Source organism: Ranitomeya variabilis, chromosome 6 (assembly GCF_051348905.1).
Source record: "Ranitomeya variabilis isolate aRanVar5 chromosome 6, aRanVar5.hap1, whole genome shotgun sequence".
Taxonomy (NCBI): Eukaryota; Metazoa; Chordata; class Amphibia; order Anura; family Dendrobatidae; genus Ranitomeya; species Ranitomeya variabilis.
Window position 1 is genome coordinate 194,512,186 of NC_135237.1, and position 24,416 is coordinate 194,536,601.

Here is a 24,416-nt window from a genome sequence, read left to right on the forward strand (position 1 = left end):
GTACCATCAGTAACCATCCCAATAAATGAAGAATTGGAAGCATTTAAAGAACAGAATTGATAAACACAGAACTTAATAACTTGTTACAAAGTACAAAATAAATGTATATTAAATGGAAAGAGGGGGGCATATCTAAAGAATATACTACTGTCTGCAGGGCAAGAGATAGAAGAGCTAAAGCCAGTAATGAAGTGAGGCTTGTGTAATAATTATAGGGGATAACTCAGGAGACTCTTTGCGTGGAACAAGACAACTACAGGACACAGTTTTATAAGTGGTAAAGTCTATTATCACACGGTGATTCAAACAGGTGCAGAGAGAAACTCAAGTCCACAACACTTGGTGCAAATAATAAACGCAGCTTAGCAGTCTATAGGAAATTTCAGAGGAAAATGCAATCAAGCAGAAAGTCTCTGAAGCACAGTTATTCTTGAGGATGCTTGACACGAATAAATCCTTGTCTTAGTCCAGGCCCAGATAGATATGCTTATTAGGCAGTTCAAATCATATCTTAGCTCAACCAGGGAGGCCTGGTTAATAGTCTCAGGCTATTGCAAAGCAGAAACAGCTTACATGTCCAGCAAATGCAGATGGAAGTAAACACGAACAGCAGATGAAGGAGGATTACTGGAACTGGTGTATGCAGCAGGAACTCAGAGCAGAGTAGCAGGATCACCACACAGGTTCACAGGAGCAGGTGTATAGCCAGGGAGTAATCAGAGGTCAGGAGCTGGATGCAAGGCAGAATACTCTAGCACAGACTGAAGGCTGGGGTGGAGTTTTATAGCAGGAAGACACAGTGCACATGAGACCAAAGACGCCATCTTGGAAAAGGGCAGTAATGCACAAAAGGTAAAAAATGTTCAGAGTCCTGACAGCTTGCAAGGGAGCCCATAAGTAATACAAAAGGATTTGGTGGGGTTGTCAAGTCATAGAAAAGTTAAAGATGTTATAAGACTTTTACATGTTGAAAAGGGTGTAGTGGTCAAAAATGAGAAGGCCGAAGATACAGATTAGATATTAGAAAAAAAAAAACTTTTTGCAGTGACGGTGATCAATGAGTGGAACAGGGTGCCATGAGAGGTGGGGAGTTCTCCTTCAATGGAAGTCTTCAAACAGAGGCTGGACAGACATCTGTCTGAGATGGTTTAGTGAATCGTTCATTGAGCAGGGGGTTGGACATGACCCTGGAGTTCCCTTCCAACTCTTCACATTCTATGATTCATGATGGCCACAAAGGGTTGGGATCTGACCAATCTCTTGTATTGAAGCCTCTAATTAATTTTTATTTATTATTATTATTATTATTATTAATTTATATAGCACCATTAATTCCATGATCCTGTACATGAGATGGGGTTACATCAAAATGCAAATATCACTTACAGTAAACAAAACTAACAATGACAGACTGATAGAGTTGACTACCCTGCCCTTGCGGGCTTACATTCTACAGGATTGTGGGGAAGGAAACAGTAGGTCGGGGGTTGCGGTAGCTCTGATGGTTTTGAGGTGGTCATTACAGGTTGTAAGCTTCTTTGAAGATATGGATTTTCAGGTTCCGTTTGAAGGATCCAAGTGTGGAGGATAACCGGATGTGTTGGGGCACAGAATTCCAGATGACTGGGGATATTTGGGAGACGTCTTGGAGGCGATTGGGTGAGGAGCAAATTAGTGTGGAGGAGAGGAGGTGGTCTTGGGAGGACCAGCAATTACGTGAGGGAAGATATTGAGAGATTAGTTCAGAAATATACGAAAGAGAAAGGTTATGGATGGCTTTGTAGGTCAGTGTTAGTAGTTTAAACTGGATACGCTGGGAAATTGGGAGCCAGTGAAGGGATTTGCAAAGAGGGGAAGCAGGAGTGTAGCAAGGAGAGAGATTAATTAGTTGGGCAGCAAAGTTAAGGACGGACTGGAGGGGTGCGAGTGTTAGAGGGTAGGCCACAAAAGAGGATGTTGCAGTAGTCAAGGCGGGAGATGATTAGGGCATCCACAAGCATTTTGGTAGAGTGAGGGTCGAGGAAAGGACGGATTCTGGAAATATTTTTGAGCTGGAGGCGACAGGAGGTGGCGAGAACTTGGATGTGCGGTTTAAAGGACAGGTGTTAAGGACCTGGTGGTTAGGAGCACCTGGAATGACCTGATGAGTAAACTCAAAAAACGGAACTAGCTCTGGGGAAGTGGGAACTCTGCTGACCGCAAACTCTACTCCTATCGCACACACTAGAAATAGCCGTGGAGCGTACCTAACTCTCCCTAGACGCCTCTTCACAGCCTAAGAGCTAACTACCCCTAAATATAGAAATAGAAGCCTAACCTTGCCTCAGAGAAATTCCCCAAAGGTAAAGGCAGCCCCCCACATATATTGACTGTGAGCCAAGAGGAAAGTCACAAACACAGGAATGAAACAGGTTTTAGCATAGGAGGCCAGACTTACTAAATAGTCAGAGGATAGAAAAGAATACTATGCGGTCAGCATAAAAAAACTACAAAACCACGCAGAGTATGCAAAAAGACCCCCGCACCGACTCACGGTGAGGAGGTGCAACACTGCACCCCAGAGCTTCCAGCTAGCAAGGAAACATCATGATAGCAAGCTGGACTAGAATTTAGCAGTGCTAAGAAATATATTCAGGCAACAGTAACATCAAATGAACTAGCAGGGACTTGGCTTCTGCTGGAGTAGACAGGTCCCCAGAGAAGTCCAAGAGAGATCTGAACCAATTCTGATACATTGACAGCTGGCATCAGGTAACGATCTGAGTGGAGTTAAATAGGGAAGCCAGCATAGCAACATAACGAGAGCAGCTGATAAAGTCAACCTAGTGACCAGCAGCTCCGCTCGAAGCCACCAGAGGGAGCCCAAGAGCAGAACTAACCAAAGTACCATTCATGACCACAGGAGGGAGTCCGAGAACGGAATTCACAACAGACAGGGCAGAGTCAAGGGTTACTCCGAGGCAGCAGATTACCGGGACGAGAGAAAATGTGACTTTATTTATTGTGATGGATAGATCAGGTAGGGAAGGTGTACGAAAATGGAGGAAAGATAACTAGTTCGGTTTTGTCCACATTGAATTTGAGCAAGGAAGAGGAGAAGGAGGATATGGCAGATAGACACTCTGGGAATCTGGAGAGCAGAGAGGTGACATCTGGTCCAGAGCGGTAGATCTGAGTTTCATCGGCATGATACAATCCCTGGCTAAAAATATGTAATCTCCGGCCTTGGAGGATGTTCATTCAGTTGTTTAATTTTGTAGAAAAAAAGCAGATAACAGACATGGCACAAAAGTAGTCATTTCAAATGGCAACTTTCTGGCTTTAAGAAACACTAAAAGGAATCAAGAACAAAAAATGTGGTAGTCAGTAATGGTTCCTTTATGTAACCAACCATAGGGTAAAAATTATGGACTCACCCTGCAAATTTTAATTCCCAAAAATAACACCTGCTTCAAATTAGATCTGCTCGTTAGTCTGCATCTAAAAAGGAGTGATCACACCTTGGAGCACTGTTGCACCAAGTGGACTGACATGAATCATGGCTCCAACACGAGAGATGTCAATTGAAACAAAGGAGAGGATGATTAAACTCTTAAGAGGGTAAATCATCATGCAATGTTGCAAAAGATGTTGGTTGTTCTGTCAGCTGTGTCTAAAATCTGGACCAAACACAAACATAGGAAGGTTGTTAAAGGCAAACATACTGGCAGACCAAGGAAGACCTCAAAGTGTCAAGGCTGGAAACGTAAAGCAGTATGTCTCCAAAACAGGAAATGCACAACAAACAAATGAAGAACAAATGAGTGGAAACTGGACTCAACGTCTGTGACCGAACTGTAAGAAACCGCCTAAAGGAAATGGGACTTGCATACAGAAAAGCTAAATGAAAGCCATCATTAACACCTAAACAGAAAAAAGACACATAAGGTCAATGTCAATACCTGCAAATAATCCAGATCTCAATCCAATTGAAAATCTTTGGAATTTGAAAATGGTCCATGACAAGGCTCCAACCTGCAAAGCTGATCTGGCAACAGCAATCAGAGAAAGTTGGAGCCAGATTGATGAAGAGTACTGTCTGACACTCATTAAAGGGAACCTGTCACCACGTTTTTGGAAGATGGGATAAAAATAGCGTTAAATAGGGGCAGAGGTGGGCGTTACATTAGTGTGTGTGTTATGCGTTTATTACCCACCTAAGTTGCCGAAATAACTTTGCAAAGTCTCCGTTTTCGCCTGTCAATCAGGCTGGTCAGGTCACATGGGCGTGGTGTCTTCACCCAGATTTGGCGTAGTTTTCCGTTGGTGGCGTAGTGGTGTGCGCATGCCCAAAGTCCGGAATCCTCTTCCAGGGGATTTAAAATAGCGCGGTGTTCGTTATTGCATTGGTGATCGGTGGGCGCGGCCATCTTCCTTTGGCCGCGCGTGCGCAGAAGCGGCGCTCTGCTGGCCGCGGCTTCAGGAAAATGGCCGCGGGATGCCGCGCGTGCGCAGATGGATATCGCGGCGGCCATTTTCCTGAAGCCGCGGCCAGCAGAGCGCCGCTTCTGCGCACGCGCGGCCAAAGGAAGATGGCCGCGCCCACCGATCACCAATGCAATAACGAACACCGCGCTATTTTAAATCCCCTGGAAGAGGATTCCGGACTTTGGGCATGCGCACACCACTACGCCACCAACGGAAAACTACGCCAAATCTGGGGGAAGACAACGCCCATGCGACCTGACCAGCCTGATTGACAGGCGAAAACGGAGACTTTGCAAAGTTATTTCGGCAACTTAGGTGGGTAATAAACGCATAACACACACACTAATGTAATGCCCACCTCTGCCCCTATTTAACGCTATTTTTATCCCATCTTCCAAAAACGTGGTGACAGGTTCCCTTTAAGTCCATGCCTTAGACTGCAAGCTGTCGTGAAAGCCAGAGGTGGTGCAACAAAATAGTGATATTTTGGAGTGGTTTTTTTGTTGTTTTTTACAATTCCATAATTTTTTTTTCCTCATAATTGCCATTTGAAATTACTTCAGTTTTGTGCCATGTCTGTGATCTGCTTTTTTTTTTTTTTAACAAAATTAAACTGAATGAACATCCAAGGCCGGTGATTACATAATTTTTGCCAGGGGTTGTAGGTGGTACTGGAAGCCATAGGACTTATGGTTGTCCCAGGCCATTGACTGAGAAGAGAAGAGGTCCTAGGACAGAGCCTTGAGGGACACCAACAGAGAGGGGGCGAGATGAATATACTTTACTTAAATATAATTTACTGAGTGTCCACAACTAATACAGTAAGGGAAGATAAAAGCATAAAAAGCAAATACCCTGCAGTGAACGCCATCCCACCATATCAGTGACCCTATTCGGGATGGTCCTAATCTCTAGTATTAAAACCTTAGTATTTAAGTGAAGTACATGTGGATAAGAGTTAAGAAGGACTGAGCCAGACAACCCTTATCCACATAAACGTCACTTTGCAAATAGTAACGTTTTAATATTAAAGGTTAGGACCATACCAAATAGGGTCAGTGTGATGTGGTGGAATGGCTTTTACATTTTTTAATCAAAACTATGTTAAAGCACTGTGTTTTCATGCACCTTTATGTTTTACTGTAGGATATCCATTTTTATTTTTTTCTTGGGTTTTGTCTGTTTAGTGCCCAGTGTGAACATGCGCCTACAGGCTGCATGCACACAAACATGCATTCCAGTTCATTTCAGGTGTTTTCTTACAGTAAGTGAAGAGTCAGATGGCTGTATGACTCAGATGAGGATTACAATGCAATGCTCGACTGACTCTGCTCTTCCAACCCGAGCGTGACTGCAAGTCCTAGCATTGCGCGGCGATCCTAGTTAATTATAAGAATGTCTGACTCTTCTCTCAACTGTTCTATAAGTAAAACAAAAACGAAGTAGTCTAATGACTGTGTAATATTGTAAGGGAGTTATTCTAAACTAAAGCGTTGCTCGTTTATGAGAAATCAAAACTGCCAAAGAAAATGTGACCAGTGCTGGGGAAGCATCCTAGAGGATAGGTTTTTATTTTTGTTTGTTTTATGCACAAAGATGTCTATTGCATTTAAACTATAGTCAGAATGGGTTAATGACTTCGTCCTATGTCACCAGTCATATAAAAACTTGCATTCAATGCCGCCTTGACCAGGAAAGTGACTAGTGCTATCAAAGTTGTGGAAGGAATTATGTACTTTACGTAGTCTCAGTAATTCTGTATACCTAACAAAGATCATGGAATGAACACCACAATTTTGGTAACTATTACAACTCATGGACCTCTTAACCCCTTTAAACAGTTTTCCTTCTTGGAATTTAATCAGGGATTATACTTGCCTGTTGTGACTGGAACCAATCTGCGACTGCGATTCAGCATATTCCACTGATATGTCAACAGCAGCAGCTTCTCTTCCCTCTGAAAGTCGGATTCCTGTTGTTAAAAAATCATCATGACTAAGGCAGGCTTTACACTAGCGTTCGGCAGGGCTACGGACGGCAGCCTTCTTCCTCTGTGAATCCCCCCCCCCCACTGCCGTGCCTCTTCCTTCAGCTCCGCCTACGACCTGCGTCAAACGCAACATGTTAGGATTTTTTTGCGGCAGTGGGCGGGGCTTCACGGAGAAAGGCTGCCGTCCGCAGCCCTGTTGAATGCTAGTGTGAAGCTAGCCCTGTTGACAGCAGCGCAAAAGGAAATGAGCCTCTGGAGCAGCTGGATCACCAGCAGGAACAGTTATCTGGTAGGACAGGCAGGTAGTTAGCAACCACCTACTTGTTAGTTTTTAGGATCTGAGTTGAGTTTAGCCAGGATATTTTTTTTTTTTTTTTTCAGTGCAATTTGAAAATGGTCTACTCATGGCTCTTGTTTCAGGTAAAGCAACTGGTGTGTAACAGTGATGCGCCTGTCTGAGGGTCATTTTACATAAAACTTCATGGGTTAACTTTTTTTGACTTGTTATGTTTTTATGAACATTTGTTTTGTAATATCAGAAAGGATGGTGACTGGTATACCCATGGGGCAATGGGTTGTTTTCAGATTCTGCAAATTCATTACGTTAGGCTTGGTTCAAATTAAAATGGTGGTCTTTGGAGAGTGCTTGGTCTGGACTGTCGTAATCTCCTAAAAAAACAAACTGTATTCTGATGGAGCCATGCAGCTGAATGAAGCACATACTATCGACACTGACTTCCATAATGGCAGTATGTCTTTTTTGGGTATGCACATAAAAAAGATGTTGGCAGAATGGGTGGTAGAAACTACTTTTGTCGTTCTGATATCTTTCCCATTCTACATGATCATGCTGGGTCCTGATACTTTACAAGCAAAGTAAATCTTATTTACATGCGAAATACAAACTCCATTATATAAAAATGTAGCTATAGTACAGGGGTCTGCGTGTGTTTTAACAATCTATATAACAAAGCACAATTCCATATTTCAAGACTTTCACTGAGCCACCGTTCATGAGAATCATTCCTTTTAGAGAGTAGGAACGCTAAGCACCCAGCACGTTATATATTGGTATTGTGCATATAACTGTATTTAGATTATCAGGGTCTAGTGTTCGGTGTCTGAACATTTATTTTTTCCTGTTAAAGGTTTGCTCATTTTAGACGTACTGGGAAATGTATTCAAAGGCCACTTACACTATGCACATTTTAATATATTCATTTTTAAGCCATTGCATCACTCTGGTGCAGATTTTGTTCAGATGTGTCCTAGCTAATATGTACTGACACTTTTTTGGAACTATTGGCAAGAAATGCATCTCTGACTTTCATTCTCCAGTCCTGCCCACATGGAGATCCAATCTGGGTGGCCGTGCTGACCTACATTTTCCTGGAAAACACTCCTGTGCCATGTCATTGTGGTTGGGCTCAGTTTAAATAGACAATAAAGATGCTTAGGTCATTCTTGTGTTGAGGATCTTGGTGCATGAAATTGGGACTTACAGTACCTTAATTGCCACAGTATTTTCTGGCAGTAATTATCTGGCAGATAAATTGTTATTTTCCACCTAAAAATAAGTTATGAAGATTGAGAAGTTTTATTTTTTTACACTTTAAAGTAACTGCTTGGACCTGTTAAAATTGTATCCTCATCAAAATGGCTTCTTATGAATATTGATTAGGCGCTCTGCTCTATCTTTTAAATACCTTAATTCACCTGCTCCTACATGCCAATTTGGTAAATTGTGATCTTGTGTTAGCCATATTAAATGTGATTGATCAGAGCCTTCACTGATTTGAAAGTAATTTTCCCCAACTTTAGTAAATATTAAAGCTATTGGACCACTGAACAAAAGTATGCTGCTTTTACCGGTCAGGTCTGTAATGCTTTTAACCTGCAGATATATGGTTAATCTACTGACGCATAGTTGTGAAGGTGCCCAGCCACTGAAAGTGCAGCATCTGGGAAAAATGTTAGCTTTATTTCTCCCAAGAGCCACCAACTTGCATTCTTAGGCCGGTGTCAGACTAACATAAGGCATCCGATGCGAGATGCTAATGACCCTTGGCTCCTGCTCTGCTGCGATCGGGAGTCAAGTGCCATGCATCTGTGCTTCAAGCCTCTCGCACAGAGGATCGGAACACAACTGCGGAGGAGGCTGAGAAACTAATTTCTCCATCTCCATTGTCAGGGTCAGCGCATATCTCATATCACTCGGATGATATCCGAGTGATGTGCATTTTCACTTGCACCCATAGACTTATATGGGTGTGAGTGAGCTGAGACTTGGCCAAGTGTCGGTGACAATCGCAGCATGCTGTGATTTCACTCGCACGTTGAAAGCTGCCGAGAAAGAAACTGAGCTGCCCCATAGACGAATTCTGGTCCGAGTGCTGTGCGATGTTTTACATAGCACTCGTCCATATTCATCACTAGTGTGACCCCAGCCTTATAGTTGTACCCCGAGCAATTGGTAACCGGGCACAACACTGAGAGCGGCAGGTGTAACCATGCCTCTGCATTTTGACAGAGCCTGTTTTGCAGTGAGTCAGTGCTGGAGCGTGGTTCCACTTGCTGTTCTGTGCTTCAAATAGTAATCTGTAATTGCTCTTGGTACGCGTGAATGACTAAAAAGCTGCCAGCTCCCTATACCTGCAGGTAAAAGGAAATCTGTCAACAGGTTTTTGCTATGTAATCTCAAGACAGCATGCTGTAGGGGTTAATACAGACTACAGGGATGACTCATTAAACTCTGGTCTTGTTTAATTCTAATCCTGGTCTGACTATGATAATCAGCACACTGTCTATGGACTTTGTACACGGAGAGCCTCATGTGGGTGGGATAAATCTAAAAACTGTCAAAACCGCTACACCCAGTAATCTAAGTGATACATAATTGGAATCAGGGTCTCTGCCTACATCAGGCTTCTCTCAGATGAGGTAGCAAAAATGTGCATATTTCCTTTAACCACTTATAAATAAAATTTGGTAATGAAGGTGTTAAAAGGAATCTGCAAGTTATGGCTGGGTTTTGTGCAGCACCAACATTTCTCTAGTGTGGGCGATCTTGCAGTGCTCAAAACCCCCAGAGTTTTGCAAGCACTGGGATTCCGGTGCAGAGTGATAGCTCTGACTGCATCAACTGGACCTGGCTGGCTCAAATACTGATGATAAACAGATTATCTTCTAGTTGCCGCAGTCAATGGTGATCGTGGCATTTAGACGTTTGTGAGCAGGAGTTGTCTCCTCTCTCCTTTAGCCCCTCCGCGATGTGATCACGGGGGGGGGGGGGGGTCAGGTGGAGCTGAGGGTTGTCATTGCAGCTGGAGGTCAAATGATTACCTCCGGGTCTTCCAGCTATGGCGGCCTGTTAATCAGCCAGCTGCAAAGTCCAACAGGCGTTCGGACAGTGTAAAACTAGCTGTTCTCATGCATTCACATACATATTACAATGCTTGAGACCAGTGATCAGAGAAATAAAAGTTGAAGTCCCATACAGGGACTGGGGACTACGTAAAATACATTTATTTTTATTTTTTTTAAAGAAAAAAAATTAAACCAATAAGTCTATTGATGTACAAACAAGATCGCCACATCTGGAACAACCAGATCTATAAAACCGTCACACTAGTAAACCCCTCAAGGAAGCATCATAAAACAAATGAATAAAGTGGCAAAAAGCTATGCATTTATTCGAACGTCCATGACAGCACCACGAGAGGGGATCCCGCCCTTCAGGAACAGGAAACCTACAGATACAAAAGGGTGGCATCTCTCCCACGCATCAGTTGGTTTCCTGTTCCTGGAGGACAGAATGCCCTACAGATCGTCCATTTCCGATCATCAGGAATTCCCAGGCTGACTGACCGACCCAGGTAGCGGGGGGGGGGGGGGTGTCTCCTACTTCGGTCAGTGCGGGGTCCCTGGAAGCGCCATGGTGGACTCGGCCAGGGTTCTAAGACAGTGTGCGGAGCGGTTCTGGAGGATGGCCGTCTCCAGAGCTGGCAGCAGTAGTAAGTATCCCTCCCCCGGACCTCCTGGTGCCTGTCGTCCTGTGGTCTGGGCCACCGTCTGGCGCCGGCCGGCGTGGTGTAAACGGAGTGTCATGCCTGTCCGGGCCTTGGCACCGCACCGCTGTCTTGTGAACTCTGTGTTCAGGCTCCCTCTTGTGGTCACTGGTGGTATGGTGTGACTTTTGCTTTGGGCTCCCCCTGGTGGCTTTGCCTGTTATCCTGCTGGTCTCTGGCTATCAGCTGGTTCGTTATCCTCTGGGAGGTTCCTATATAGCTCTGTTTTACTTCCACTTGTTGCCGGCTGTCGATGTAATCAGTGCTACTCAGATTCCTTCTGACTACCTTGCTCCCAGTCCATCCAGGATAAGCTAAGTTTTGTTTGCTCATTTTTTGATCAGCAGTGTTTATCATGTTTTCTGTTCCAGCTTGCTAAAATGTAATTCCCTCGCTTGCTGGTTGCTCTAGTGGGCTGAGTTTCTCCCCACACACCGTTAGTTGGTGTGTGGGTTCTTGAAATCTCAGGATGGATATTTTGTAAGGGTTTTTTATTGATCGCATAGACCCCTGCTCTATTTTCTGCTTTCTAGTACTAGTGGGCCTCTTTTGCTGAATCTGATTTCATCCCTATGTATGTGCCTTCTTCTTACTTCACTGTTAATATTTGTTGGGGGCTTCTATATCTTTGGGGATTATTTCTCTGGAGGCAAGCGAGGTCTTTCTTTCTCTTTAGGGGTAGCTAGTTCCTCAGGCTGGCTCGAGACATCTAGGAATTTTTTAGGCACGTTCACCGGCTACCTCTAGTTGTTTTGGATAGGTTCAGATTTGCGATCAGTCCAGTTACCATCTCCCTAGAGCTCGTCCTTAGTTTAATCACTTGCTGATCTATTTGTGATCCTCAGCCACTAGGGATAATAACAGCTGTCCTCTTGCTTGTCCCCATGCGTTCATTTGAGCGCTGGAAGTGGAGGGCGGGGGCCGCCGGGCCATGGTGGTGCGGGCACGGCGGCCGGGGCAATGGGGGGGGGGGGCGCAGTAGGGGAGACCGTGGAGCGTCCCAAATGGGGGGTGTTGGAACCCCTGGCCACATCCCTGCTGACCCGGATTCCGGGGGAGGGCTACAAAAAGACCACAGAGACGCTGCAGGGCTGCTTTTGGCCCATTGCAGCAATGGATGAGCCGGAAGCTCCCGTGGTCCAGCTGGAGCAGGAGTGTGCCTCAGAGGTCCCATGCAAACCCCCAGCTGAAAAACCGATGACTAAGTGGGCAGCCCAGCCGCAAAAGTTCCTCCAGGCTGAAGGATTCAGCTTGCTCCCCCTGTGATCCGGTACCTACCGCTACTGCTTGGGTAAGAGATCTTCGTGAATGTACCCTGATGCAGTGTTTCAGAGGACTCCAACCATTTTTACTTCGCCCTAGATCAGATTGACAAATTGGTCAAATCAGTAAGGTCCACTATGGGGGTGGCTGACATGAAACCATAACTGTCAGCACAGGACCTAATGTTCGGCGACTTAGACCCAAGGAAACGCAAATCTCTTACGCTAAATGACAAAGCTCAAAACTTGATAGAGAATGGAAAAAGCCAGAAAAAAAGGGGCTCCCTACCACCTGCCTTCAAACGGAGATATCCTTTCGAGGACCCCTTGGTGAACAGATGGGATAAAGCCCCAAAGCTGAGCGCAGCTGTGGCTAAAGCCTCCAAAAAATCCTCCATTCCCTTTGATATGGCCCCCTTAAAAAATCCGCTAGATAAGAAAGCGGACTCATTTCTGAAAGGGAAATGTCAGCTGGCGCCCTAAGACTAGCGGTGGCTGCTACATGCACAGCCAGATCCATGATGGTCTGGCTGGACCAGCTTGAATCCCAGCTAGAAGACAGAGCCTCGAGAGGATCCATCCTGAAGTCCCTGCCAATAATTCAGAACACCGCAGCCTTTTTAGCCGATGCTTCGGCAGACTCTGCAAGGATGGCGGCCAGGGCCACAGGACTATCAAATGCAGCACGAAGGGCTCTGTGGTTGAAGTGTTGGCCAGGGGATATCCAGGCCAGATCCAGTCTCTGCTCCATTCCATGTGAGGGAGAATATCTGTTCGGCCCAGTTCTGGATGAATTTTTGGAAAAAGTCAGGGACGTTTAAAAGAAATTCCCCAGTCTGCCGACCCCTTCTTATAGACGTCCCTTACCCAGGAAAAGAGATTTTTGTCAAAGGTCGTCCAGAGTTAGAGGCAGATGGGATGAAAAAAGGAGAGGTACTGGATTTGTTTGGGGTGGGGGGTGGCAGAAAGGAGCAACTCGTGAGGCTTAGAAGCCACAAAAAATGACTAATTGCTCTGATAGGAGGTAGGCTAACTGCCTTCTACCAGGCCTGGTCCCTGATTTTCAATAGCAACTGGATCTTGGGGGTGATAGCCACAGGACTACGGTTATAATTTTCCTGTGTGCCCCAAAACAGGTTTAGGATTAACCCACTCGGATCTTCCCCATCAGAGCAGGCGGCCCTGGAGGCCAAAATTTGTGACCTATGCAGCAAAAAGGTCCTGACAGAGGTGCCGGAGGAAGAAAGGGGCAGAGGTTACTACTCCGCTCTGTTCCTAGTCCATAAGCCAGACTGCTCATTTAGGACTATAATAAAACTTTAAGCCCTCAATGAATTTATGGTCATACGGCCGTTCAAAATGGAAACAGTCAATTCCACAATAAAATTGTTGTTTGAAAACTGCATAATGGTTGTGTTAGAGCTAAAAGACGCCTACTGTTATGACCTGGTGGTTAAGAGGCCACACCGATATGACCTGGTGGCTAAAACGCAACATGGGACGAGCTCTGAGGTGGTATCTCTACTGACCGCATTCCCTAATCCTAACCACAACACTAGTAATAGCCGTGGGATGTTCCTGACTCTCCCTAGACACCTCTTCACAGCCTAAGAATTAACTACCCCTAAAGAAGGAAATAGAAAGCTATCTTGCTTCAGAGAAAACCCCAAAAGGAAAGATAGCCCCCCACGAATATTGACTGTGAGTGGAGAGGGAAATGACATACACAGAAATGAAATCCGTTTTCAGCAAAGGAGGCCAATACTAAACTTGATAGACAGAGAGAAAAGGATACTGTGCGGTCAGTATTAAAAACTACAAAAATCCACGCAGTTAACAAAAATGAACTCCACACCGACTCACGGTGTGGAGGGGCAAATCTGCTTTCCCAGAGCTTCCAGCTAGCCTGAATATGACATAGTGACAAGCTGGACTAAAAGGGACATATTTGCAAAGCAATAGTGTACAAAGCAAATGGACAAACAAGAACTAGCAGAAACTTATCTTTTGCTGACAAGGACAGGCCATATGAGAAATCCAAGGAGAGAACCAAATCCAACCTAAGACATTGACAGCTGGCATGAACTAAAGCCCAGAGCAGGTTTAAATAACAAACCCAGGCAAGGCGATCAGTGATGGCAGCTGCTACAGCTACCTAACAGAGCAGCAGTTCCACTCGAAACCACCAGAGGGAGCCCAAGGGCAGAACTCACAAAAATACCATTAGCAACCACAGGAGGGAGCTCCAGAACGGAATTCACAACAGCCTACTACCATATACCCATTCATGCAGCTCGCCAGCAATTCCTTACAGTGGCGGTTCATATAGAAGACCCTTTGGCAGTAGACGCTTTTTTTATAAAACTGGGACTTTAGGCTAGCATATGCCTTTCCTCCCCTGTCTCTACTAGCGCTGGTGATGAGGAAAATCAGGAAAGACAGGGCGAGGATTATAGTGATCGCTCCGTTTTGGCCCAGGAGGGCATGGTTCTCATGCCTCAGGACTGTCTGTGTCCAATCCGTGGGTCCTACCAGACATCCTGGATCTCCTATCCCGGGGCCCAGTCTACAATCTTCAGGTGGCTGGCCTTCATCTGACGGTGTGGATTTTGAATGGTCACTGCTGAAGGGTAGAGGTTTATCCCCAGGCTTGATTAATACCCTGCTTAAAAGCAATAAAGTGATTACAACCCAAATTTACGTCAGAATCTGGAAAAGGTTCCGTCAAGACTCAGGGGTGGTAGCTGGTCAATCAGCACCAATAATTAAGATTCTAGAATTCCTACAAAGAGGTCTGGACAGGAGGCTTTCCACTAGTACCCTTAAAGTGCAAGTGTCAGCCTTAGGGGACCTTTTTAGCTGCAACATCGCCGGTAATTACTGGATCAGTAAATTCATTAAGGCGGCGAGTAGGTCCAGACCAGTAGTGAAAGATAGGGTCATGCCGTGGGATTTAAATCTAGTCCTCACGGCCATGACAGAGCCCCCATTTGAACCTATTTCAGCTGCCTCCTTAAAAAAACCTGTCCCTCAAAGTAGCCTTCCTGTTAGCACTGACGTCAGCTCGTAGAGTAAGTGACATCCAGGCGTTATCTAGGCTTCCCCCTTATACGCAATTCAGGGACAATAGGGTAATACTTAGACCTGATCCAGCATACATGCCTAGGGTAGTCTCCAGTTTCCATAGGACGCAGGAAATAGTCCTTCCATCCTTCCTCCTTAATTCTGGTAATGAAAAGGAAAATAAATTACACACCCTAGACGTTAGATGTCTCCTGGAATACCTAGCGGTTACTGATTCCTGGAAAAAAAGAGAACGCCTTGTTTGTCTCCTATCAGGGCACTAGGAAGGGCCTTAGGGCATCAAAAAACGCTGGCTAGGTGGACTAGAGAGGCTATTTCTCTAGCATACTTCTCAAAGGGCCGGTCGGTACCTGGGGAACTAAGGGTGCATTCCACTAGAGCCATGGCAACCACGAGGGCGGAGAGATCGGAGGTTTCGATTGACCAAATATATAAGGCAGCTACTTGGTCCTCTCCGATCACGTTTTTCAAACATTACAGACTAGATGTGGGTGCTTCCTCAAACTTCTCCTTTGGTGTAAGGGTGCTGCAGGCTGTAGTCTCTCTAAATAGTTTTTACTCTCTGTAATTCTCTCAGGTGGTGCTGTCATGGACGTTCGAATAAAGTCTGTTACCAGTTAACGGTATTTTTCGAAGTCCATAACAGCACCTGTAGATTCCCTCCCTTTCTTTAGTTCTGGGTGTACACTTCTTCCTCTTATGATCCACATATGGTAAATAGTTGTAATAGTATTGTACATAAATCAAGCCATTAACCTTGGTGATCCTCTTGTGCTCTGTAATCCAACTGATGCGTGGGAGAGGTGCCACCCTTTTGTATCTGTAGGTTTCCTGTTCCTGATGGGCGGATCCCATCTCTCTCAGGTGGTGCTGTCATGGACTTCGAAAAATACCGTTAACCGGTGAGTAAGGGTATGTGTCCATGTTCAGGAAACGCTTCGTTTTTGACGCAGCACTGAGCCGCAGCGTCAAAAACGCTGCGTCCAGATGTTACAGCATAGTGGAGGGGATTTAATGAAATCCCGTCTCCACTGTGCATTAAAAAACGCATGCGTTTTTCCCGCAAAAACGCACATGCGGTGCGTTTTTTCAGAACGCAGCATGTTGCTACAATGAGCAAAACACGCAGGAACACCGCAGGTGACCTGCCAGTGACCTCAGGTGCATTTTTGGTCAGGATTTTACCTGCATAAAATCCTGACCAAAGCCTGAGGCAAACCTGAACGTGGACACATACCCTAACTAAGACTTTTCATCATACTGCTGAACAAAAGTGAAATAAAACACAATCAAAAAGACAAACTTAAAATAAAACTGGTATCACGAAAAACATCTCGTCTGGCATTTAAAAAGCCGCCATACAGCTCAATATGTGGAGAAATGTTATACCTCTCAGAATATAGCAATACAGTTTATTCTGCCTCCTAAAAATCTGAATAAAAGGCGATCAAAATGTGCCCAAAAATGGTTCCAATAAAAATGTCAACTCATTCTGCAAAAAAAGCCCTCGCTTGTCTGGCGGCAGAAATATAGATCAATTATAGCTCTCAAAAAATGGGGATGCAAAATGTAAAAATTCTTACTGTGACAGCAGGCAACCCTAAAATACAATATAAATGTCACACAAAATAGTTCATAAATAACATTTCCCACATGTCTAATTTACATCAGCATAATTTTTGAAGCAAATTTTTTTTTCGTTAGGAAGTTATGCGGGTTAAGTTGACCAGCATTTTCTCATTTTTAAACAAAATTTACAAAATTATTAAATTAGGGACCACCTCACATTTGAAGTCACTTTGAGGGGTCTATATGGCAGAAAATACCCAAAAGTGACACCATTCTAAAAACTGCACCCCTGAAGCTGATCAAAACCACATTCAAGAAGTTTATTAACCCTTCAGGTGCTTTGCAGGAATTAATGGAATGTGAAAGGGGAAAAAATGTAAATACACTTTTTTTTTTTTTTGGTTTGTTCACAAGGGTAACAAGAAAAAATGAACCCCAATATTTATAATTAAATTTCTCCTGAACATGCGAACACCCAATATATGGGGAAAAACCACTGTTCAGGCCCATGACAGAGCTCTGAAGAGAAGGAGCTCCGTTTGACTTCTCAAAATTCGCTGGAATTGAGATCAAACGCCTTGTTGTTTGGAGAGCCTGATGTGCCTAAACAGTGGAAACCTCCACAAGTGACCAAATTTTGGAAACTAGACCCTCCTAGGAAGTATCTGGATGTGGTGAGTATTTTGAACCCCCAAGTGTTTCACTAACGTTTATAATGTAGAACTATGAAAATAAATCATATTTTTTCCCACAAAAATATTTAGCCCCCAATTTTATTTTCACAAGGGTAACCAGAGAAATTGGACCCCAGAAATTGCTTTGCAACTTGTCCTGAGTACGCCGATAATCCATATGTGGGGGGAGCAGTTTAAGCACATGGAAGAGCTCAGATGGGAAGGAGCGCCGTTTGACGTTTTCAAACCAAAATTGGCCGGAATTGAGCTCGGACACAATGTTGCTTTTGGAGAGCCCCTGATGTGCCTAAACAGTGGAAACCCCTCACAAGTGACCCCATTTTGGAAACTAGACCCCCCAAGGAACTTATCTAGATGCGTCGTGAGAACTTTAAACCCCCAAGTGTTTTAACTGAAGTTTATATTTGTAAAATTAAAAAATCATATTTATTTCCATAAAAATGACCTTTTAGCCCCCAATTTTTTATTTTCACAAGGGTAATAGGAGAAATTAACCCCTTTACCACCAAGGGTGGTTTGCACGTTAATGACGGGCCAATTTTTACAATTCTGACCACTGTCCCTTTATGAGGTTATAACTCTGGAACGCTTCAATGGATCCCGGTGATTCTGACACTGTTTTCTCGTGACATATTGTACTTCATGATAGTGGCAAAATTTATTTCATATTACCTGCGTTTATTTGTGAAAAAAACATAAATTTGGCGAAAATTTTGAAAATTTCGCAAATTTTCCAACTTTACATTTTTATACAATTAAATCACAGAGACATGTCACACAAAATACTTAATAAGTAACATTTCCCACATGCCTACTTTACATCAGCACAATTTTGGAACCAAATTTTTTTTTTGTTAGGGAGTTATAAGGGTTAAAAGTTGACCAGCAATTTCTCATTTTTACAACACCATTTTTTTTTTTAGGGACCACATCTCATTTGAAGTCATTTTGAGGGGTCTATGATAGAATAAACCCAAGTGTGACACCATTCTAAAAACTGCACCCCTCAAGGTACTCAAAACCACATTCAAGAAGTTTATTAACCCTTCAGGTGTTTCACAGGAATTTTTAGTATGTTTAAATAAAAATGAACATTTAACTTTTTCACACAATGTATTTCAGCTCCAATTTTTTATTTTCCAAGGGTAACAGGAGAAAATGGACCCCAAAAGTTGTTGTACAATTTGTCCTGAGTACGCCGATACCCCATATGTGGGGGTAAACCACTGTTTGGGCGCATGGCAGAGCTCGGACGCGAAGGAGTGCCATTTGACTTTTCAATGCAAAATTGACTGGAATTCAGATGGGACGCCATGTTGCGTTTGGAGAGCCCCTGATGTGCCTAAACATTGAAACCCCCCACAAGTGACACCATTTTGGAAAGTAGACCCCTTAAGGAACTTATCTGGATGTGTGGTGAGCACTTTGACCCATTAAGTGATTCACAGAAGTTTATAATGCAGAGCCGTAAAAATAAAAAATCATATTTTTTCACAAAAATGATCTTTTCGCCCCCAATTTTTCATTTTCCCAAGGGTAAGAGAGGAAATTTGACTCCAAAAGTTGTTGTACAATTTGTCCTGAGTACACAGATTCCCCATATGTGGGGGTAAACCACTGTTTGGGCGCATGGGAGAGCTCGGAAGGGAAGGAGCTCCATTTGGAATGCAGACTAAGATGGATTGGTCTGCAGGCGTCACTTTGCATTTGCAGAGCCCCTGATGTAACTGAACAGTAGAAACCCCCCATAAGTGACACCATATTTTAAACTAGACACCCCAAGGAACTTATCTAGAAGTGTTGTGAGAACTTTGAACCCCCAAGTGTTTCACTACAGTTTATAACGCAGAGCCATGAAAAAAAAAAAAATTACACTTTTTTTTTTTTAGCCCCCAGTTTTGTGTTTTCCCAAGGGTATCAGGAGAAATTGGACCCCAAAAGTTGTTGTCCAATGTGTCCTGAGTACGCGGTTACCCCATATGTTGGGGTAAACCCCTGTTTGTGCGCACGGGAGAGCTCGGAAGGGAAGGAGCACTGTTTTACTTTTTCAACGCAGAATCGGCTGGAATTGAGATCGGACGCAATGTCGCGTTTGGAGAGCCCCTGATGTGCCTGAACAGTGGAAACCCCCCAATTATAACTGAAACCCTAATCCAAACACACCCCTAACCCTAATCTCAACTGTAACCCTAACCACACCCCTAACCCTGACACACCCCTAACCCTAATCCCAACCCTATTCCCAACCGTAAATGTAATCCAAACCCTAACTTTAGCCCCAACCCTAGCCCTAACCCTGGCCCTAATCCTAATGGTAAAATGGAAATAAATACATTTTTTTAATTTTTCGTAACTAAGGGGATGATGAAGGGGGGTTTGATTTACTATTTATAGCACGTTTTCTAGCGGATTTTTGATTGGCAGCCGTCACACACTAAAAGACTCTTTTTATTGCAAAAATGTTTTTTGCGTTATTTTGAGTGCTATAATTTTTCCATATTTTGGTCCAGAGAGTCACGTGAGGTCTTGTTTTTTGCGGGACGAGTTGACATTTTTATTGGTAACATTTTCGGGCATGTGACATTTTTTGATCGCTTTTTATTTCGATTTTTGTGAGGCAGAATGACCAAAAACCAGCTATTCATGAATTTCATTTTTTTTTTTTTTTTGGGGGGGGCGTTTATACCGTTCTGCGTTTGGTAAAATGGATAAAGCAGTCTTATTCTTCGGGTCAGTACGATTACAGCGATACCTCATATAATTTTTTTATGTTTTGGCGCTTTTATACGATAAAAACTATTTTATAGAAAAAATAATTATTTTTGCGTCGCTTTATTCTGAGGACTATAACTTTTTTATTATTTTTGCTGATGATGCTATATGGCGGCTCGTTTTTTTCGAGACAAGATGACATTTTCAGCGGTACCATGGTTATTTCCGTCTTTTTGATCGCATGTTATTCCACTTTTTGTTCGGCGGTATGATAATAAAGCGTTGTTTTTTGCCTCGGTTTTTTTTTTTAAACTGTGTTCACTGAAGGGGTTAACGAGTGGGACAGTTTTATAGGTTGGGTCTTTACGGACGCGGCGATACTAAATATGTGTACTTTTATTGTTTTGTTTTTTTTATTTAGCTAAAGGAATGTATTTATTGGAACAATATATTTTTTTTATTTATTTAGGAATTTTTTTTTACACATGTAAAGTTTTTTTTTTTTTTTACATTTTTTCTTTGCCCCTGGGATGGGGGGGGGCGGCATCACAGTAAAGTGACAGATCGCTGATCTGAGACTTTGCTGTGCACTGTCAGATCAGCGATCTGACGTGCACAGCTCCAGGCTTCCCGGAGCCTGCTCTGAGCAGGCGCTGTGAAGCCACCTCCCTGCAGGACCCGGATGCAGCCCCGCGGCCATTTTGGATCTGGGACCTGCAAGGAGGAGACGCTCTGTACAAGGTGAGCACATCGCCTTGTACCGATCGTCTCAGGAAAGCCCGCAGGGAGACCCCTCCCTGCGCGATGCTTCCCTATACCGCCGGAACACTGCGATCATGTTTGATCGCAGTGTGCCGGGGGGTTTGTGCCGGGGGCGGTCCGTGACATACATAGTGCCGGATGTCAGCTGTGATAGTCAGCTGACGATCGGCCGCGCTCCCCCCGTGATCGCGGCTGGTTGTGCTGAAAGTACTATTCCGTCCTTGGGAAGTAGGGCCCACCCCACATGGACGGAATAGTACATCCAATGACAGAAAGGGGTTAAACCCCTAACGTTTTTGTCCAATATTTTCTGTGTATGCTGATCCCCCCCCATAGGAGTGAGAAAACTGTTTGACCACACTTCGGGGCTCGGAAGTGAAGTTTTGGAAATTAGAATTTGATGGAATGGCTTGGCGGCGTCATGTCTCGTTTGCAGAGCCCCTGATGTGCCTAAACAGTGGCAATGCCCAACAAGTGCCCCCTTTTTGGAACTAATCTATGGTTTCCTGGTATGTGAATTTTATAATGTAGTGGCATACGTGAGTTGTGTAGTTTGTCAGGTTGTCATACGTCAGTTGTGCAAGTCAGAAATTAATTTAGTAGTGCATGGAGGTGTGGTACAGTCTGAAGCATTCTTTCATACACAGGCCAGGTTTATTGGGGCAGGTGTCGCATTGATAAGTGGTTTCCTTGCGTATTCCCCTTTTGTAACACTCGGAACCTCTTTTGCGACTTGCCTTTTTTTCCCACTTTGAGGGACCGCCCTCAGGAAATGTTGACCTGGTACGATACGAGCACCTTCAGTTCTGGAAGTAGTCTGGCCCGCTCCTTCCTGAGTGCCAAATATCAGGACCTTGATCACTACCTCCTGGAACTGAAGGTACGATGAATCTGTCTGGCCTGCACATGGTGACAGCAGGAAAGCATTGAGCATAGCCATCTGTACGATGTATACGGCCAGTTTTTTGTACCACACCTTGGTCTTTCTCAAAGCACTGTACAGCTGGAGGAGTTAATCAGAGAGATAAATGGTTTGTTGTACCCCAGTACACAGTCCGGTTTGCAGACCTTTGCAGAGGTACCATGTAGAGGGCCGTGGACATGACCTCCAGCAGGTGGTCGCTACATTGGCCTCTGCTGTCACCCCTTCTGAGCATCTGCCCAATTAGCGTTTTTGGGAGGCTCCTTTTTTTTCTGAATACAGTTCTGCAGGCTGCAGTACCTCACGCAAAGTGGGATATGAAGAGTGGTATGCTGGTATAAAAGTTATCCACATACATGTGATGACCTTGATTCAGTAGTGGGTGCACCAAATCCCACAAAATTTTGCCACTCACTCCCAGCACAGGGGTGCATTCAGGAGGTTCAATCCAGGTGTCCTTCCCTTCATAAACTCTAAACCTGTGGGTGTACCCTGAGGTACTTTCACACAGCTTATGGAGTTTAATTCCGTACCTGGCCCTCTTACTGGGCAGGTACTGCTAGAATTTGATACTCCCCTTGAAATGAATTAAGGACTCATCTATGGAGATGTCCCTTTTGGGGCACGTACACCTCAGCAAACTTTTTGTTGGTGTTCGATGACCGGCCGAACTTGGAACAGAGTGTCAAAGTTGGGGTCATCTCTGGGAGGACACCGTGCATTATCAGATGTAGGAATTTGTGGATGGCCTCAAAACGTGTCTGGTCCGTGACCATTCGGACCACTGGAGTGTTGTATAAAACATCAGTACTCCAATATTGCCTAAGTTCTGGCTACTTCAGGATCCCCGTGTGAAGGACTAAACCATCAAACTGCATAATTTCAATTGTGTTTACAAGACACCAGTTAGAAAAAGATGAATCTTGGGGTTTTGTCACAAAAGTTGATGAGCATACAAATTCGAGTTGCCCACCATGAGGTTAACAAAATCCACAGAAAAAGACCTATGAAAAAGTTTAGCTCTGTGAGGCCGGTGGTGCCAAACTTGATTCCTGATTGTGCCATAAAATCTGAAATCAGTGGGGCGCTGTCCACACTGGGTCAGTAATCTGGGTTGCTGGTTCATTTTTTGTCCTGTCAGCTGCACCAGATGAGGAAGAGAACAAAACAGAAAAATAAATGTTGTATCCTTCCCCTTGCTATCAATGTCGGAGGGAAGGAGAGCATATGCAGTCTCCCCTGAATAATGTTCTTGAGACGAGCAGGACGAGATAGAGATATATATATTCGCGGCAGACTGTGCCCGTCGCTGATTGGTCGAGGCAACCATTATGACATCTACGTCGATACTGTGCCCGTCGCTGATGGGTCGAGGCGAATTCGCGGCAGACTGTGCCCGTCGCTGATTGGTCGAGGCAACCTTTGACATCATCGTCGCCATGCTGTGCCCGTCGCTGATTGGTCGGGAGACGCGGGATTTCCAGGACAGACAGACAGAAAAACCCTTAGACAAATATATATATATATATATATATATATATATATATATATATATATATATATATATATATATATATAGGTCCTTCTCAAAAAATTAGCATATAGTGTTAAATTTCATTATTTACCATAATGTAATGATTACAATTAAACTTTCATATATTATAGATTCATTATCCACCAACTGAAATTTGTCAGGTCTTTTATTGTTTTAATACTGATGATTTTGGCCTACAACTCCTGAAAACCAAAAAAACCTGTCTCAATAAATTAGCATATTTCACCCGTCCAATCAAATAAAAGTGTTTTTTAATAACAAACAAAAAAACCATCAAATAATAATGTTCAGTTATGCACTCAATACTTGGTCGGGAATCCTTTGGCAGAAATGACTGCTTCAATGCAGCGTGGCATGGAGGCAATCAACCTGTGACACTGCTGAGATGTTATGGAGGCCCAGGATGCTTCAATAGCGGCCTTAAGCTCATCCAGAGTGTTGGGTCTTGCGTCTCTCAACTTTCTCTTCACAATATCCCACAGATTCTCTATGGGGTTCAGGTCAGGAGAGTTGGCAGGCCAATTGAGCACAGTAATACCATGGTCAGTAAACCATTTACCAGTGGTTTTGGCACTGTGAGCAGGTGCCAGGTCGTGCTGAAAAATGAAATCTTCATCTCCATAAAGCATTTCAGCCGATGGAAGCATGAAGTGCTCCAAAATCTCCTGATAGCTAGCTGCATTGACCCTGCCCTTGATGAAACACAGTGGACCAACACCAGCAGCTGACATGGCACCCCACACCATCACTGACTGTGGGTACTTGACACTGGACTTCAGGCATTTTGGCATTTCCTTCTCCCCAGTCTTCCTCCAGACTCTGGCACCTTGATTTCCGAATGACATGCAAAATTTGCTTTCATCAGAAAAAAGTACTTGGGACCACTTAGCAACAGTCCAGTGCTGCTTCTCTGTAGCCCAGGTCAGGCGCTTCTGCCGCTGTTTATGGTTCAAAAGTGGCTTTACCTGGGGAATGCGGCACCTGTAGCCCATTTCTTGCACACGCCTGTGCACGGTGGCTCTGGATGTTTCCACACCAGACTCAGTCCACTGCTTCCTCAGGTTCCCCAAGGTCTGGAATCGGTCCTTCTCCACAATCTTCCTCAGGGTCCGGTCACCTCTTCTCGTTGTACAGCGTTTTCTGCCACATTGTTTCCTTCCAACAGACTTACCATTGAGGTGCCTTGATACAGCACTCTGGGAACAGCCGATTTGTTGAGAAATTTCTTTCTGGGTCTTACCCTCTTGCTTGAGGGTGTCAATGATGGCCTTCTTGACATCTGTCAGGTCGCTAGTCTTACCCATGATGGGGGTTTTGAGTAATGAACCAGG

At 44.2% G+C, this 24,416-nt stretch overlaps 1 protein-coding gene across 4 annotated transcripts in view; it reads left to right on the forward strand.

The window, feature by feature from the left end:
- Positions 1-24,416, forward strand: part of GRB10 (growth factor receptor bound protein 10) — a 469,634-nt gene that overhangs the window by 337,994 nt on the left and 107,224 nt on the right. The window lies entirely within an intron of this gene.